The sequence below is a fragment of the Microtus oregoni genome, unplaced genomic scaffold (assembly GCF_018167655.1).
Source record: "Microtus oregoni isolate MIOR12 unplaced genomic scaffold, Mior012 000074F_003, whole genome shotgun sequence".
NCBI lineage: Eukaryota > Metazoa > Chordata > Mammalia > Rodentia > Cricetidae > Microtus > Microtus oregoni.
Genome location: NW_024543990.1, coordinates 346,325 through 364,056, shown reverse-complemented (window position 1 = coordinate 364,056; position 17,732 = coordinate 346,325).

Genomic DNA, 17,732 nt, shown 5'->3' with positions numbered 1-17,732 from the left:
CAACACCAAGAGGCAGAGTTCCCAGGGAGTGGAGATGTGTTGGGAGGAGGAATTCTTGCAAGTAGTCTGCAGTAGGACAAAGACTATCTGGAGAGATGGAAATAAAAGGGTGGGGGTCTGTACCAAGAGGTGGAGTCTCTGGTTCATGCAGTTGAAGTTGGAGGAGGAGTAAGAACAAGTGCAGGGCTACTTGGCTGCCAGGGAGTCTGGAGAGATAATACTGGAGGACGGAAAGGGTGGTGAGAATCACCTAACAGAGTCCCAGACCCATGTGGCCACTGGGCTTCGCCAGTAGGAAGAAGTGTTTCTAGGTATCAGTGAAAGACACAAAGAAAAGGCTTACATATGTGGTTTTTAAAGAATTAAAAATATTTTGTGTTTATTTATTTATTTGTGTGTGTGTGTTTGTGTATGTGCATGTGGGGGCCATGTTGGGTTCTCTCTTCCCAGCACATGGGTTCAGAGGATGAAACTCAGGTCATCAGATAGGAAGCACCTTATCCACTGAGTTATCTCATCAGCTCCTCCTTGCTACATTTTAAAGGAATACATAATTAAACATTTTTTTATTTATTATGTATACAGTGTTCTGTCTGTCTGTATGCTTGCTGGCCATAAGAGGGCACCATGCCTCATTACAGATGGTTGTGAGCCACTATGTGGTTGCTGAGAATTGAACTCAGGACCTCTGGAAGAGCAGTCAGTGCTCTTAACCTCTGAGCCATCTCTCCAGCCCAGGAATAAATAATTATATTGTGTATGTTGAAGAAACAAAATATGTTATAATATTTTACATACATATGTAAGTATATATACAGATTATCCATCATCTCATTATTTTCCTCATGCCTTGTCACAGTTTCTAATGTGCATGTCATTTATTTAGAATGAAAGGTTATTACCCAAAAAAGATGAAAAGCAATAGTTCCAGAAGCAGGACTCGTGCATTGGAAAGGATTCCACATCCAGTTTGCTGCAGATAAACCCTTATTTACTGAGAGTGATTTGGGCCTTTTAAGATATGGATATAAAACAGGAAGAGGAACAAAAATATAACCCCAAAGGCTATTTAAACTACATCGTGGTGAAGCAAGGTCTTAAGTTCTTTAAGAAAGGATCTGTTTGAACTGTTTTTCCTTGTCCTGCCAGTCCCTTCAAAGGAATATTTGGTGTGATCTTTAGTGACTTTTTTCTCACCAAAGAAGGGTGTCAGGACACTGCAAGGCAGTGACTGGAATTGATTGGCACACCCACCTGTCTCCCAGATCTCTACGAACTTCCTGAGCAGGTCTGTGAAAAAGGAACAATGAATGACTCAAAATCGTCTTGAAAAGAATAAAGCTCCTGAGAATGGTGAGCTGTGGAGTGGGCTGTTTGCACTCAGGCTCACACTTTTCACTCAGGACACTGTTTTCACAAGAGAACTCTGGGGGAAGAAAATGTCCTCCATGAAGGAACCAGCAGCATTGGCTATTTCTGTTCCCATTCAGTTCAGTGACATCAAAAACCCCATTGAAACTGTGTCACAGTTTAAAGTGCCCACATCTATGAAACCCGTGCTACAAGGAGTCATTAACTCTATTCTACCCACACATCCCCACTACGATCTGTTATGTCTATGGACCTTAGAAATTCTCCTTTGCTGGGTGGTGGTTGTGCACACCTTTAATCCTAGCACTCGGGAGGCAGAGGCAGGTGGATCTCTTTGAGTTCGAGGCCAGTGTGGTCTACAGCGCTAGTTCCAGGACAGTCAGGGCTACACAGAGAAACCCTGTCTCAGGAAAAACAAAATAAAACAAAAAAGAAAGAAAGAAGGAAGGAAAGAAAGAAAGAAATCCTCCCTTCCTCTCTTCTTCAGTAGCAATCCACACAGCATTACACTGTAATGTTCTATTGCCAATAATGGGGCCATCACTAACCTGTTACACAGGCTGAGGTGCTCCTAAACTAGTTGGTTACATTTGAACATTTCTCCATTTCAGAAAATCAAAACAAACATTAAATGCTCAATCATCTCTAGCACTAATCAGTAAATAGAAATCATGCAAGGAAGGCCTGCTGCATTTTTTCCCCTCAGTGAGACTGTATCAGTTTGGGGGCCCTCAGATGCCGATTAAAAATAAGGATTCATTTTCTGGTTTCCGTATTGGAAAGGAAGAAGTTAAGCTTTCATTATTTGCAGATGATATGATAGTGTACATAAGCGACCCCAAAAACTCTACCAAAGAACTCCTACAGCTTATAAACACCTTTAGTAATGTGGCAGGATACAAGATCAACTCCAAAAAATCAGTGGCCTTCCTATACACTAAGGATAAGGAAACAGAGAGGGAAATCAGAGAAGCATCACCTTTCATGATAGCCAAAAATAACATAAAATATCTTGGGGTAACTCTGACCAAGGAAGTGAAAGATCTATATGACAAGAACTTTAAGTCTTTGAAGAAAGAAATTGAAGAGGACAACAGAAAATGGAAGGATCTCCCCTGCTCTTGGATTGGGAGGATCAACATAGTAAAAATGGCAATTCTACCAAAAGCAATCTATAGATTCAATGCAATCCCCATCAAGCTCCCATCAAAATTCTTCACAGATCTGGAGAAGACAACAATCAACTTTATATGGAAAAACAAAAAACCCAGGATAGCCAAAACAATCTTATACAATAAAGGATTGTCTGGAGGCATTACTATCCCTGACTCCAAACTTTATTACAGAACTACAGTATTAAAAACAGCTTGGTATTGGCATAAAAACAGAGAAGTCGACCAATGGAATTGAATAGAAGATCCTGACATTAACCCACAAACCTATGAACACCTGATTTTCGATAAAGGAGCTAAAAGTATACAATGGAAAAAAGAGAGCATCTTCAACAAATTGTGCTGGCGAAACTGGATGTCAACCTGTAGAAGAATGAAAATAGATCCATATCTATCGCCATGCACAAAACTCAAGTCCAAATGGATTAAAGACCTCAATATCAGTCTGAACACACTGAACCTGATAGAAGAGAAAGTGGGAAGTACTCTACAACACATGGGCACAGGAGACCACTTCCTACGTACAACCCCAGCAGCACAGACATTAAGGGCCTCATTGAATAAGTGGGACCTCCTGAGACTGAGAAGCTTCTGTAAAGCAAAGGACACTGTCACTAAGACACAAAGGCAACCCGCTGACTGGGAGAAGATCTTCACCAACCCTGCAACTGACAAAGGTCTGATCTCCAAAATATATAAAGAACTCAAGAAACTAAACCGTAAAAGGCTCATCAACCCAATTATAAAATGGGGCACTGAGCTGAACAGAGAATTCTCAACAGAAGAAGTTCAAATGGCCAAAAGACACTTAAGGTCATGCTCAACTTCCTTAGTGATCAGGGAAATGCAAATCAAGACAACTTTAAGATACCATCTTACACCTGTCAGAATGGGTAAAATAAAAAACACCAATGATAGCCTTTGCTGGAGAGGTTGTGGAGAAAGGGGTACACTCATCCATTGCTGGTGGGAATGCAAACTTGTGCAACCACTTTGGAAAGCAGTGTGGCGGTTTCTCAGGAAATTCGGGATCAACCTACCCCTGGACCCAGCAACACCACTCTTGGGAATATATCCAAGAGAGGCCCTATCATACAACAAAAGTATATGCTCTATGTTCATAGCAGCATTGTCTGTAATAGCCAGAACCTGGAAACAACCGAGATGCCCTTCAATGGAAGAATAGATGAAGAAAGTATGGAATATATACATATTAGAGTATTACACAGCAGTAAAAAACAAGGACTTCTTGAATTTTGCATACAAGTGTATGGAAATAGAAAACACTATCCTGAGTGAGGTAAGTCAGACCCAAAAAGAGGAACATGGGATGTACTCACTCATATTTGGTTTCTAGCCATAAACAAAGGACATTGAGCCTATAATTAGGGATCCTAGAGAAGCTAAATAAGGAGAACCCAAAGAAAAAACATATAGGCATCCTCCTGAATATTAACCTTCAGCAAGTGATGAAAGGAGACAGAGACAGAGACCCACATTGGAGCACCGGACAGAAATCTCAAGGTCCAAATCAGGAGTAGAAGGAGAGAGAGCATGAGCAGGGAACTCAGGACCGCGAGGGGTGCACCCACACACTGAGACAATGGGGATGTTCTATCGGGAACTCACCAAGGCCAGCTGGCCTGGGTCTGAAAAAACCTGGGATAAAACCAGACTCGCTGAACATAGCAGACAATGAGGACTACTGAAAACTCAAGAACAATGGCAATGGGTTTTGATCCTACTGTACGTACTGGCTTTGTGGGAGCCTAGGCAGTTTGGATGCTCACCTTACTAGACCTGGATGGAGGTGGGTGTTCCTTGGACTTCCCACAGGGCAGGGAACCCTGATAGCTCTATGGGCTGACAAGGGAGGGGGACTTGTTAGGGGGAGGGGGAGGGAAATGGGAGGCTGTGGCGGGGAAGAGACAGAAATTCTTAATAAATAAATAAATGGAAAAAAATAAGGATCCAAGCTGATGCTATTCAGTTGAGAAATGAAGATAACACTTGTTGAGGGGGGAGGGCAGGGAAGAAGTGAAAGTGGAAAGCAGAGAGGTCAGAGAGGGTGCTATTGAAACATAAACCTGATAGGGACTGACAAGTGACAGTTTAGAAAGTCCATGTATGGCCAAGGAAGCTGCCACAGCCTGTCAGTTTGGGGTCTGATGCTGTTAGCAAATGCTCCAATTTGGATAAATGTCCCTCAGAACCTGTGTTTCACAGGCTGGCACTCTAACTTGGAAGCACTGATCGGGGCCCAGGGTGAGGAATTTAGGTCGTTGGGAGACTGTTCCCAAAGAAAATGAGCGTACTCCACTTTCTTCCTCGCTTTTTCTCTTTGACCATAAGGTGGGCTGTGATGTGCTGTCTTGCAATTGGTGCCAGTCAATTAGAGTCTGCAATCTCCAAAACTGTGAGTCAAAAATTAGCCTTTCTAAACTCCTAAGATAATTTTCTCAGGGGCATTCATGCCTCAGCACTCTCAGCCTGTTTCCCTCATGACAGAGAGAATGCTTCCCTGTTAGGTTAGAAATATGCATAGACATTGGACATCAAGTATAATATTCAAATATTTTAACACAATATGACATGTATGCCACCAAATAGTTTTCTCTAAAAATGGGCAAATAACAGGTTTACATACTTGGAATTGACAAATAAACCCCAACGAAATGATATTTTTATTTTGTGATCTTATTTTAAAAACAAAATGAGTTAATATTTATTATCTATAAAAGTACAACAGAGGCGGCCTTCGAAACGCTTTGACAGCCTCAACTGGCTATAACGGTGAACCCAGGAAGAATGGCCAACTAGAAAATAAAGCCATCATACTCATTTCTCGTCTTCATGTGAACATGGTTTTGCATGAGTCATAATTGGTCACATGCTGAGAAAAGGTAACTAACTGTTGGCAACCATCACTAAATGAGACATTTTGATCACCCCATCCCCACCCTGGCCAAGGCCCAGACATCATCACAGAAGAATCTTAGAGCCACTAGTAGGTTCTTCATGCTCAAGTGGGTGGACCAAATCCATGCACATATGAGCACCACTAACAACATTCAGTGATTTTTTTTTTTTGTTGTTGTTTTTTGAGAGGGATGTTTTGGGAATCCCAGAGGGACCTGACTAGGAGAGGTAAGAGGTGAGATGAATCATATTCTATTGTATACATTTATGAAATACTCAGGGAAAACATTTTTTTAAAATGATTTTGCAGTCTTGTGTGGTAGTTTAAACTTGCAAGACTAAGGCAGGAAGACTGTTGAGAGTTTGAGGCTGACCTGGGTTACACAGTAAATTCCTCTTTCACTTGTCTCTCAGATTCCATCTGTGAAGGCTTGTTAGCCATTTATCTGATACAGAATCAATACCCAGAGGATATTAAGAACCCTAAAATTAAAAACAAAAAGAGAAGATAATCTAATATGCAGACAGGGAAATGAACTTAACATACCATTTTTCAAATGAGGAAGTTCAAACGGAAGTACATGGAAAAATTTCCATCATCAACAGCTGTTAGGGAAATATAAACCCAGACTACATTTTGTCTTGTTTTCTGATTCCTATGTGTGGCAGCTTGAACAAGAATGGCCCCTGTAGGTTCATATTCTTGAAAGCTTGGTCCCTGGTTAGGGGAAATATTGGGGAGAGATTAGGAAGTGTGACCTTCTTGGAAGAGGTGTGTTTTTGTCTTTGTCTCTGATTCCCTGTCACTGTCTCTGTGTGTGTGTGTGTGTGTGTGTGTGTGTGTGTGTGTGTGTGTGTGTGTTTCAGTCTGCCTGTCTGTTAGTCTCTCTCTCTCTCTCTCTCTCTCTCTCTCTCTCTCTCTCTCTCTCTCTCTCTCTCTCTCTCTCTCCTCTGTGGAAAGGATGTGAGCTTTCAGTTACTGCTCCAGGGCCATGCCTGCTCCCTGCCATGATGGTCATGGACTATACTACCTTCTAGAATCATGAACCCCAAAATAAGTGTTTTCTTTTATAAATCGTCTTGGTCATAGTGTCTCTTCACAGCAATAGAACAATGGCTAAGATAGTATGAAATCTTCTTGGAATTTTACATGACCTCATGTCTGGATCTCAGCCATCTACTCCTAACTTAGTCTCTTAGCCAAAAGTATTAGCAGATTTTGTTCCAGTGGGAATGCCATGTCAGTAACTGCCCTGTAGTTGTCCTGTAGCTTTATGGTGAATTATTTTATTGACAAGAAAGATCCTATTTCATTCTTTCTTCTTGGACTTCTGTTTTTTTTGATATAAGTTTTCTATCTATTTGTCTAGTCTATTTTCTATGTGCCTTTTAATGAATAGACACATTCTTGGCTTCTGTTTTCCATCCACTCAAAAAAAAATCCAGATTTGTTTACCAATTGTGGTGGTTTTAATGAAAATGGATCCCATAGGCTAATAAGAAGTGGAATTATTTGAAAAGATTATGGTATGTAGCCTTGTTGGAGTAGGTGTGGCTTTATTGGAGGAAGTGTGTCACTGGGAGTGGGCTTGAGGTTTCAGAAGCTCAAGCCAGGTTCAGTCTCTCTCTCTCTCTCTCTCTCTCTCTCTCTCTCTCTCTCTCTCTCTCTCTCTCTCTCTCTCTCTCTCTCTCTCTCTCCTCTGCCTTTAGACTCAGAAGTAGGATTCTCAGCTCCTTCTATACGACCATGTCTGTCTGCATGCTGCCATGTCCCACCATGATATAATAGACTAAACCTCTGAATTCTAAGCCAGCCTCAAGTAGATGTTTTCCATTATAAGAGTTGAAATGGTCATGGTGTCTCTTCACAGCAATAGAAACCCTAAGACACCAATTAATGATTAATAGTGATTAAAACTGATTACTGAGGCATATATATACATTGCCAACAGTCATAGGGTAGAGTCAGGAGAAATGTAAGTTCAAGAGTAGTCTGAACTACACAGAAGACCCTTTCTGAAGAAAAATGGAACCAACCCAACAACAGCAAGACAGCAGAAAACAACACCGTCCCTCCATAATAGATAGTGTCTAATACATGTTTGAATTTAGGTTTAAGTTTCTTGCTTGCTTGTTCCTTTGCTTGCAACAGAGCAAACACACAATGAATATTCATCCTGTGAAATGACATTCACTGCATATTTGAGGATTGTTGCATTTGAAGACATTGTAGCTAGTTTCTTTTTTAAAAAATTTATTTACTATATATATATACTCGCCAGGAGATGGCGCCAGATCTCTTTTTTTTCTAGGTGCTTTCGTTTTATAATTTTTCATTGAGTATTTGAGCTTGTGGGTGGCTGGTCATTGCTAAAGCTGTACAAGGTTCCCACGGGCAAGACAAGATTGGTGTGTCTGTTTCCCTCCCTCTGCCACTCCCCCCTCTGCCATCCCCCAGCTATGCCATCTCTTCCAATCCCGTGCTGCTTTGTAAACAACCGAGAATGTTCTGAAGCTGGGCTCGCCATGGGCCAAGGCAAAGTCCTATCCCTACCCTGGGACACTGGTTCCTTACTTTAAGTTCTCTGCATTGGTGACCTGTCCAAGTACCTTGTACCTCTGCAACCCCAGTCTGGATTGCACAAGGTGGGTCTAGCAGCCTTGGTATCATAGCTGTGTAGATGCCTACCTACCTCCCTCACTGGGAAAGATTCCTGCAAGGTGGGGGGAAGGCTGTGTTTGTGTTGTGGTAAATGTGGTAGTTTTTTTTTTTGGGGGGGGGGAGATCTTTTTTATTTTTTGTCTGCTCTGGTGTCTTCATAGATTTCCTTCAACCATTCAATTTCTATTTCTTTTTTTTTTTAATTTATTTATTTATTAAGGATTTCTGCCTCGTCCCCACAACCGCTTCCCATTTCCCTCCCCCTCCCCCGATCAAGTCCCCCCCCCCCTCATCTGCTCGAAGAGCAATCAGGGTTCCCTGACCTGTGGGAAGCCCAAGGACTGCCCACCTCTATCCAGGTCTCTTAAGGTGAGCATTCAAATTGCCTAGGCTCCCACAAAGCCAGTACGTGCAGTAGGATCAAAAACCCACTGCAATTGTTCTTGAATTCTCAGTATTCCTCATTGTCCGCTATGTTCAGCTAGTCCGGATTTATCCCATGCTTTTTCAGACCTAGGCCAGCTGGCCTTGGTGAGATCCCAATAGAACATCCCCATTGTCTTAGTGTGTGGGTGCACCCCTCGTGGTCCTGAGTTCCTTGCTCGTGCTCCATCTCCTTCTGCTCCTGATTTGGACCTTGAGATTTCTGTCCGGTGCTCCCGTGTGGGTCTCTGTCTCTGTCTCCTTTCATCGCCTGATGAAGGTTAATATTCCTGAGGATGCCTATGTGTTTGTCTTTGGATTCACCTTATTTAGCTTCTCTAGGAACATGGATTATAGGCTCAATGTCCTTTATTTATGGCTAGAAACCAAATATGAGTGAGTACATCCCATGTTCCTCTTTTTGGGTCTGGCTTACCTCACTCAGGATAGTGTTTTCTATTTCCATCCATTTGTATGCAAAATTCAAGAAGTCCTTGTTTTTTACTGCTGAGTAATACTCTAATATGTATATATTCCATACTTTCTTCATCCATTCTTCCGTTGAAGGGCATCTAGGTTGTTTCCAGGTTCTGGCTATTACAAACAATGCTGCCATGAACATAGTTGAGCATATACTTTTGTTGTATGATAGGGCCTCTCTTGGGTATATTTCCAAGAGTGGTATTGCTGGATCCAGGGGTAGGTTGATCCCGAATTTCCTGAGAAACCGAAACACTGCTTTCCAGAGTGGTTGCACAAGTTTGCATTCCCACCAGCAATGGGTGAGTGTACCCCTTTCTCCACAACCTCTCCAGCAAAGGCTATCATTGGTGTTTTTTATTTTAGCCATTCTGACAGGTGTAAGGTGGTATCTTAAAGTTGTCTTGATTTGCATTTCCCTGATCGCTAAGGAAGTTGAGCATGACCTTAAGTGTCTTTTGGCCATTTGAAGTTCTTCTGTTGAGAATTCTCTGTTCAGATCAGTGCCCCATTTTATAATTGGGTTGATTAGCCTTTTACGGTCTAGTTTCTTGAGTTCTTTATATATTTTGGAGATCAAACCTTTGTCAGTTGCAGGGTTGGTGAAGATCTTCTCCCAGTCAGTGGGTTGTCTTTTTGTCTTAGTGACAGTGTCCTTTGCTTTACAGAAGCTTCTCAGCCTCAGGAAGTCCCATTTATTCAATGATGCCCTTAGTGTCTGTGCTGCTGGGGTTATACATAGGAAGTGGTCTCCTGTGCCCATGTGCTGTAGAGTACTTCCCACTTTCTCTTCTATCAGGTTCAGTGTGTTCGGACTGATATTGAGGTCTTTAATCCATTTGGATTTGAGTTTTGTGCATGGTGATAGATATGGATCTATTTTCATTCTTCTACAGATTGACATCCAGTTTTGCCAGCACCATTTGTTGAAGATGCTCTCTTTTTTCCATTGTATACTTTTAGCTCCTTTATCGAAGATCAGGTGTTCATAGGTTTGTGGGTTAATGTCAGGGTCTTCTATTCGATTCCATTGGTCAACTTCTCTGTTTTTATGCCAATACCAAGCTGTTTTCAATACTGTAGCTCTGTAATAGAGTTTGAAGTCAGGGATGGTAATGCCTCCAGACAATCCTTTATTGTATAAGATTGTTTTGGCTATCCTGGGTTTTTTGTTTTTCCATATAAAGTTGATTATTGTCTTCTCCAGATCTGTGAAGAATTTTGATGGGATTTTGATGGGGATTGCATTGAATCTATAGATTGCTTTTGGTAGAATTGCCATTTTTACTATGTTGGTCCTCCCAATCCAAGAGCAAGGGAGGTCTTTCCATTTTCTGGTGTCTTCTTCAATTTCTTTCTTCAAAGACTTATAGTTCTTGTCAAGTAGATCTTTCACTTCCTTGGTCAGGGTTACCCCAAGGTATTTTATGCTATTTGTGGCTATCGTGAAAGGTGATGCTTCTCTGATTTCCCTCTCTGCTTCCTTATCCTTGGTGTATAGGAAGGCAACTGATTTTTTGGAGTTGATCTTGTATCCTGCCACGTTACTAAAGCTGTTTATCAGCTGTAGGAGTTCTTTGGTAGAATTTTTGGGGTCGCTTATGTACACTATCATATCATCTGCAAATAACGAAAGCTTAACTTCTTCCTTTCCAATACGAATCCCCTTGATCTCCTTATGTTGTCTTATTGCTATTGCTAGAATTTCAAGCACTATATTGAAGAGGTATGGCGAGAGTGGACATCCTTGTCGTGTTCCTGATTTTAGTGGGATGGCTTTGAGTTTTTCTCCGTTTAATTTAATGTTAGCTGTTGGCTTGCTGTAAATAGCTTTTATTATATTTAGGTAGGACCCTTGTATCCCTATTCTCTCCAAGACCTTTATCATAAAGGGGTGTTGAATTTTGTCGAATGCTTTTTCCGCATCTAGTGAAATGATCATATGGTTTTTTTCTTTCAGTCTATTTATATGGTGGATTACATTGATAGATTTGCGTATGTTGAACCAGCCCTGCATCTCTGGGATGAAGCCTACTTGATCATAATGGATAATTTTTCTTATGTGTTCTTGGATTCGGTTTGCCAGTATTTTATTGAAGATTTTTGCGTCGATGTTCATGAGTGAGATCAGTCTGTAATTCTCTTTCTTGGTTGGGTCTTTTTGTGGTTTTGGTATCAGGGTAACTGTAGCTTCATAAAAGGAATTTGGCAATGACTCTTCTGATTCTATATTGTGAAATACCTTAAGGAGTATAGGTATTAATTCTTCTTGGAAGTTCTGGTAGAATTCTGCATTGAAACCATCTGGTCCTGGGCTTTTTTTCGAAGGGAGATTTTTGATAACCATTTCTAATTCTTCGCGAGAAACCGGTCTATTTAGATCATTCACCTGGTCTTGGTTTAGCTTTGGTATATGATACTTATTTAAAAAAATGTCCATTTCTTTTGTATTTTCCAGTTTTGTGGCATACAGGCTTTTGTAGTAAGATCTAATGATTCTCTGAATTTCCTCTGTGTCTGTGGTTATGTCCCCCTTTTCATTTCTGATCTTATTTATTTGCGTGTTCTCTCTCTGTCGTTTAATTAGTTTGGATAGGGGTTTGTCGATCTTGTTGATTTTCTCCAAGAACCAGCTTTTTGTTTCATTGATTCTTTGGACTGTTTTCTGGGTTTCTATTTTGTTGATTTCAGCCCTCAGTTTTATTATTTCCAGTCTTCTACTTCTCCTGGGCGCATCTGCTTCTTTTTTTTCTAGAGCTTTCAGGTGTGTTTTTAAGTCCCCAATGTATGCATTCTCCGTTTTTCTTTAAGTGGGCACTTAGTGCTATGAACTTTCCTCTTAGCACTGCTTTCATTGTGTCCCATAGGTTTGAGTATGTTGTCCCTTTATTTTCATTAAATTCAAGGAAGACTTTAATTTCTTTCTTGATTTCTTCCTTGACCCAGGTGTGGTTCAGTAGTTGACTGTTCAGTTTCCATGAGTTTGTCGGTTTTTTAGGGGCAGCGTGGTTGTTGCCTTCTAACTTTAATCCGTGATGATCTGATAAGACACAGGTGGACACTGATATTTTTTTGTATCTGTGGAGGTTTCCTTTGTTTCCGAGTATGTGGTCAATTTTTGAGAAGGTTCCATGAGCTGCAGAGAAGAAGGTATATTCTTTCCTATTTGGGTGGAATGTTCTATAGATGTCTGTTAAGTCCATTTGCTTCATTACCTCCAATAATTCTCTTAATTCTCTATTAGGTTTCTGTCTGATTGACCTGTCCCTTGGAGAGAGAGGTGTGTTGAAGTCTCCTACTACTAGTGTGTGTGGTTTGATGTCTGCCTTGAGTTCTAGTAATATTTCTTTTACATAAGTAGGTGCTTTTATATTGGGAGCGTATATATTCAGGATTGAGACGTCCTCCTGATGAATTGTTCCTGTTATGAGTATAAAGTGACCGTCTCGGTCTCTTCTGATTGATTTTAGTTTGAAGTCAGTTTTGTTAGAAATTAGTATGGCCACACCTGCTTTTTTCTTAGGACCATTTGCTTGAAACACCTTTTCCCAACCCTTTACTCTGAGTAGGTGCCTGTCTTTGTGGTTGAGATGTGTTTCTTGCAAACAGCAGAATGTTGGATCCTGTTTTCGTATCCAATCTTTTAGCCTGTGCCTTTTTATAGGTGAATTGAGCCCATTAATATTAAGTGATATTAATGACCAGTGGTTGTTTACTCCGGTTATTCTTATTGCTTTTGGTAGTAGAGATTGTGTGTCTCCTTTCTTTGAGATGTGCTCGTGAAGGGTCATTATATGCCTGGGTTATTGTAGGCAGTGTTGGCAGTGTTGGATTCCTTGGGTTGCGATTTTCCTTCTATTACTTTCTGTAGGGCTGGATTTGTGGCTACGTATTGTTTAAATTTGTTCTTATCCTGGAATGTCTTGTTTTCTCCATTGATAATGAACGATAGCTTGGCTGGGTATAGTAGTTTGGGCTTGCATCCATGGTCTCTTAGCTTCTGCAGTACCTCTATCCAGGACCTTCTGGCTTTCATAGTTTCCATCGAGAAGTCAGGTGTAAGTCTGATCGGTTTACCTTTATAAGTTACTTGCCCTTTTTCTTTTGCAGCTCTTAATATTCTTTCTTTAACCTGTATATTTTGTGTTTTGATTATTATATGGCGAGGAGATGTTTTTCTTTGATCCAGTCTGTTTGGTGTTCTGTATGCTTCTTGAATATTTAAATGAATATCTTTCTTTAAGTTGGGAAAGTTTTCTTCCATAATTTTGTTGAAAATATTTTCTGAGCCTTTGAGCTGTGACTCTTCTCCTTCTTCTATTCCTATTATTCTTAGGTTTGGTTTTTTTATTGTGTCCCATAGTTCCTGAATGTTTTGTGTTGAGAATTTGTTGGCTTTGCTGTTTTCTTTGATCTGTTCGTTTATTTTCTCTATGGTGTCCTCAGCATCTGAGAGTCTTTCTTCTAGCTCTTGTATTCTATTGATTATGCTTGTTTCTGTAGACTCTGCTCGTTGGCCTAGATTTTCCATATCCAGCTGGTCCTCAGTTTGTATTTTCTTCTTTGCCTTCATTTCAGTTTTCAATTCTTGAACTGTTTCCATTACCTGTTTGATGGTTTTTTCTTGGTTTCCCAGGGTATCATGTACGTATTTACTCATTTCTTCAAACTTTTTGTTATACTTCTCATCCATTTCTATAAGGGCATTTTTTACATGTTGTTTAAGGGACTCTATTATCTTCAAAAAGTCGATTTTTTCCACTTCTTCTGTGTTAGGTTGTTCAAATACTTCTGTTGTAAGATCATTGGGTTCTGATGTTTTCATGTTGTTTTTCGGATTATTGGGTGAGTTCTTGCCTTGGCGCCTGCCCATCTCCTCCTATTGATCCTATCCAATGGATCCTTTAGAAAGCGGATCAGGTTTCCCTGCTGGCCAAGGGCTCCGCTTACAAAATGCCCTCACTCTCTTTCGTGGTTCCTGCTGCAGGCCAAGAACCCTCTCACCCCTCCGAAGGATCTTCAGGACAGGACCAGGCTCCCCTTGTGCCAGTGACCTGGCCAACCAAAGGCCTACCTCTTTGATTCAATTGTAGTAGGGCGATCTGCTCTCCTTATTTCATGCCTGTCCCAGCTGCTTGGGTCTGGCCGCTGCTGGGCCGCGTCTGGCGCCGCCGCCGCTGCGCCTCTGTGCGTCTGGCGCCGCCGCTGCTGCGCCTCTGTGCGTCTGGCGCCGCCGCCGCTGCGCCTCTGTGTGTCTGGCGCCACCGCCGCTGAGCCTCTGTGCATCTCGGCGCCAGATCTCTTTACAGATGGTTGTGAGCCACCATGTGGTTGCTGGGAATTGAACTCAGGACCTCTGGAAGAGCAGCCAGTGCTCTTAACCTCTGAGCCATCTCTCCAGCCCCCTGTAGCTAGTTTCTTGCTTTACTGTCAGTGCACAGGCTTCAGCTAGCCAGGAAAATCTTCCCAAACTTTAGTGATTCTTTCTTAAGAACTCAACTGAATACCCATCTTCCCTATTTCTTGAGATATCCCTGACCCACGAATCCTTCAAAAGAAGCCTAGAATCCTGATATGGAAGCACACACCTATAATTCCTGCCTGTTGGAGTCTGAGGCAAGGGGATGGTAAGCTGGAAACCATCCTGGACTGCTTAGTGATAGCTTGCTCATGAAAAAGGAAGGAAACAACAGGACATTAGAACAGTGCTGGCAGGAGTCGCAGGTGGTGGAACGAAGTGGTTCAGTGTGTTAACTCAGGAACCTCACTTCACTGATTCTGAAAAAGCAGTTGTGTTTTAAAAGGAATCTCTTTCTGTTCACCCCATTTCTGACAGTGCTTTGTCTGGTGACATGCACGCCTTCAGCTTCTGAAAGCTTGCTATTTAGGGGGTCATGATTTTGACTACTGGAGTCTATAATTAAGAAGTACGCATTAAAGATTCTGCCCCGCATTTTTCTGTGGCACAGCAGACAATATTCTTAGCAGTTGCCAGAGTAGTAGTTGTTCTGCAAATCTGAGGGAGTCCGAATGCAAAGACAGAACGTTATATTGATGAAAAGGAAAAACAAAACACAATCAGCTATGGCAAGGGTTGAAATAGTTTGATGGCCTCGCAGGCAAATCTAGAGCCTTCTTTATACCTGGTATATTGGGCACTTGAAACCCAATATATAGACTTCCTCGCACTTTATTGTTCCCGTCTCTTTTGTCTCTTGGGTCTCCCATTTTACATGCTTCTGACAGAGGCAGAACTTTTATCGTCCTTCATGGTTTAACAAAGAAAACTCAGTAAGAATAAAAGAAAGCTTTGATATCTTAAAATCCTGCTTGATTTTAAGCAATATATTAAATGATACAATGTTGAAAAATGTCCTCTGGGGGCCTGGAGCAAAACAAGCATTCCTTACCAGGCTTCCCAGCTCTGGGCTCTAATCCCAGTATTTAGGAGGCTGAAGCAGGATTATTGTGAGGTCAGTGCCAGTTTGAGCTATATGCAATCCCCCTCTCTCACACACACTAGTGTGGAAACAAAACCAAACAAGGATTCACCTGCTAAGCACTAGCGTTGAACATTGTGAGCAATGTTGTAGCCTGTGGTTAAAACAAGGAAAAGGAAGTAGAACTGGAATGCAATACATAGCAAGCTATCAGAATTCAAAGATTATAATTATAGTCATAGTAAACCCAAGTGATCTGATAGAGGAACTATTAGAATTAATAAGACAATTTAATACAGTCTTTGGATATAAAAAAATCTCAATATCCCCAAATCCAGTGTATTTCTTCAAATCAGAAACCAACAGAAAATGAAATTTATACAAATAGCTGAGAGTAAATCTAATAAAAGGCACGCAAGGCCTCCAGAAAATAAAAATTATTATATCTTATTTTGAGACATGAAGGAAATGTAAAAGGGGGGAGATACGCCACAGAAACTATGGGCAAAAACCTGTTTGAATCAGGGCAGCTGCGGTCATGAGATGTGGCTTAGGAACATCACCTTGTAGAGAGAGCAGGGAACTCAGGAGACTAAAGAGGTACCACCCTTTCCCTAGGATACTACCCTAGTTAGGGTTTCTATTGCTGTGAGGAAGCACCATGACCAAAAGCAAATTGGAGAGGGAAGAATATATTTGACTTACACTCCCAAATTATTGTCCATCACTAAAGGAAGTCAGGTCAATAACTCAAACAGTGTAGGAACCTGGAGGCAGGCCATGGAGGGGTTCTGCTTGCTGGCTTGCTCCTCATGGATTGCTCGGCCTGTTTTCTTATAATACCCAGGACCACCAGCCCAGGGATGGCACCACCCACCATGAGCTGGGTCCACCCGCATTGATCACTAATTAAGCAAATGCTCTACATCTGGATCTTATGGAGGCATTCTCTGAATTGAGGCGTCCTCCTTTAAGATGGCTCTAACTTGCATCAAATGGACATAAAACAAGCCAGCACAGATACACAAGCAGTAAACATCATAAGTTTCAAGTGGGACATCATAGTGGTGATGCCATCTTTGAATAATCTAAGATCTTATAAGTAATTCCAGTAAACTTTGTTGGAGATTCACACTGGACTTATATGAAATCCCTTCTTTAATCTGTCTGTGTTCTCTTTATGTGGGGTGAATAGAAATTAGAAACCTTCCCAGGAAAAGTTATGCAACAGATGATGGTTCTTAACAAATTTATTTCCAAATCGAAGCATTGTGGAAATTACAAGGGTTAAAAAAGCTGCACATTTTTGTAGTGCTTGGGATTGCTCTTGGGAACCTTACACTGAGCTACACACCTAGCCCAGAAACTACATTTTACTACATATCTGCATTATGTAAGTGAAATTTGAACGCCCAGTTAAAAATACTAGAAGGTTACAAGGTTGCTATGTTTAAATACATAAATGGTGCAGTCACAATTTTAAACTCTGGGCTTAGAAAGATTACTCAGTTGTTAAAGTGCAAGGACCTGGTGTTAATCTCCTACTCAAAAAGCCAAGTGTGGTCACACACACCCATTATCTTAGTGCTGGTAAGGCTACTGTATCTGGGCCATGCTAGCTAGCTAATGCAGCCCAGTGAACGAGCACCAGGTTCAGTGTGAGACCCTATCTTAAAAAGTAAAACCAAAAGTGATGCAAGAAGACACCTGATGCCAACCTCTGGCCTCTGCACTCACATTTGCACACATATACACAAAATTGGAACTTTGATGGCAAGATTGTAAGCCCCTGAAGTGTGGGGAGGTGCAACCCACACAGGAAAGTGTTGGATAATTTTATCTTACCTCATGTTGCTTCTTTTCATGATATTCAAAATGCATCTTTCTATGCTTCTTTTTTATCTTCTATATGTCAATCCACACAGGCTACCAGTGCCAATGGTTAAAGTAAAAAAAAAAATATAAGGGCAAACGAAGATTAGATTATAAATTGTATTGGAATATCTGTTAGTATCTTAAAGTCGATTGAAACTCATACTTCATCCATGATGTCAGATGGGTAAATTAGTATAAAAATTAATTTAAGAGGGAAATTATTACCATTTTAGGTATCTGAAATTATCCTAAACTTTATAAGTGTTGAAGTGATAAAAATAATACTTATGGTATAAGTACCTAAAATTAAACATGTGTATAGAAGAAATGACATAACACAGGGAAAACATTTTTTTTAAAAAAAAGCCCCCAGAAAACTGAATTAGTATT